Genomic DNA, 2077 nt, shown 5'->3' on the forward strand with positions numbered 1-2077 from the left:
CGTTGGATACGCTTTCTGTGGTGGGTTATATAGATGCGCTCCCCGATTCCGAGATCACCAGCTCCAATCCCGGATCCACGACCTCGAGCGGGATCTGGAACATTCCCAAACCTGCTAGCGCGGCCGCGGACCGAGAGCTTTGGATCGGCTCCGCGACGAGTTGCGCCTGACTCAAGAAGAGGTGTTGACCAACGACTATGTTGGATCCACACATGGCGGATCCGCATTAGGGTCGGCGCGTGGAGGGTCCCCCGCGCCGAATCCACCTCCCTCGTCGCCGGATGTGGCTCTGGCTCGTCTTTCCGAGGAATTGAAAAACCAAAGGGTCGCTCGAGAAAGCATCGGCTGGGCGATATTACGCGCTTGAGACATTCGTACGCATGACTCAAATCCGCGACGAGATCCAGGCCAAGCTGGCGGATACCAAACTTCAGCGTGACAAGGCGGCTACCGAGTGGGCAGATGCCAAGCGAGCGCAAACGGAGTTAGAATCCAAGATCCGTCGCATGAGTACGTGGATCCTCTTTTGTTTCCTCCTGGTAATCCCATATTCACTCGTTATGTCGATCCAGGTGACAAACTGAAGGATGCCGAGGCAACTTCAACGAAACTACGGGATCAGCTCGATACTGCTCATGCTCAGCACCAGCAGCTGGTTCTAGAGCGCGATCGCGGGTTATCCGAGCGGGACTTGGCGCGTCGGCGACTGATTTTGGTGGCCGCTGCCATCACAGATCCCCTCTCCACTCCCCCTGAATCTTCGGATCCACTTTCCCCTTGGCTGGATCGCCTCCTGTCACTAGCGTATCCGCTGCTCCGCAATCTCCAAGTGGGGCGGGTCCGTCGGACGCGAAACGGCCGCGTAGTGCATCCCCTGCTCCTGGTACTGGATCCCCCCGGCCTCACAAGCAGGTCCGAGCTTCCCCCAAGGCTACGCCCAAAACCAGTTCGGCCTCTAAAACAGTCTCCAAAGCGGGATCCACATCCACATCCAAACCTTCCGCCTCCCCTTCGAAGTCTGGTGCCGGATCCAAGTCCGGATCCACCACTACATCCAAGTCGGCATCAGTATCCAAGACTGGGTCCGTAGCTACGTCCAAAGCGGGAGTGGGATCTAAGACTGGATCCGTTGCTGCATCCCAGACGGGATCCACGGCATCCAAGTCCGGATCGACTGCCAAGGCTGGATCCGTAGCTGTATCGAAGTCGGGATCCACGGCATCCAAGTCCGGATCGACTGCCAAGGCTGGATCCGTCACTGTATCGAAGTCGGGATCGGCGTCTAAGACCGGATCCACTATCGCGACGTCGTCCCAGGCAGTGGCTTCGACTGGATCCACGGTAATTGCCCCATCTACGGCGGGGCTAGCCACATCCACGGCCAAGTCCAGCTCGTCTCAGTCAAGATCCATTGCTGGCCCTTCGGTGACGGTGTCCACCGTTCCCCGACCGGCTTCCACCGGCTCTCTGACTGTCGGAACTGGATCCGGGAAGGGGAAGGCCAAACGTGTCATCCCCACTGGTTGTGGACTCGGCAGCTCGGAAGACGACGAGGAAGAGGGATCGGATTGGTCCGACGGCTCGGGGCCTCCCATCCGATCGTCCTCGAAGCGTACACTATCTACCGGCCACTATCCTTTCAGCCCTGACGACGATGACGATAATGACGATGATGACGACGAAAGTCCGGAGGATTTAGAGGAAGCCCTAATCGCTGATGATGCCCTGGAAGAAGACACGCGACGGGCCTTGTCCCAGTCCAGATCCGAAGCCCGGCGGAGATCTCTCTCGACACCACCCCCGCAAGTCGCTGGCGCGCCCGGATCCGGGGCCGGCACTGCGGGATCGCCGATACAGGTCGACAGTGACGATGGATCGGGTAGTGGTGGTGGCGGGAGATCACCTCATGGTGGCGGATCCCCTGGATCTGTCTTGATCCCCGCTCCTCCCATCTCTTCCTTGCCAGGTATGCTCCCCGTGGCTTTGTTTGGTCCGGATGCTGTCTTCATTCCTGGTCGACGCGCCCCTGTGGCTTTCGCTACAAGAGATATCGAGCCTTGGTCCGCCAAGAAGCTAA

Source organism: Phytophthora infestans, genomic scaffold (genome assembly GCF_000142945.1).
Source record: "Phytophthora infestans T30-4 supercont1.176 genomic scaffold, whole genome shotgun sequence".
In the NCBI taxonomy this organism is placed as follows: Eukaryota; Oomycota; class Peronosporomycetes; order Peronosporales; family Peronosporaceae; genus Phytophthora; species Phytophthora infestans.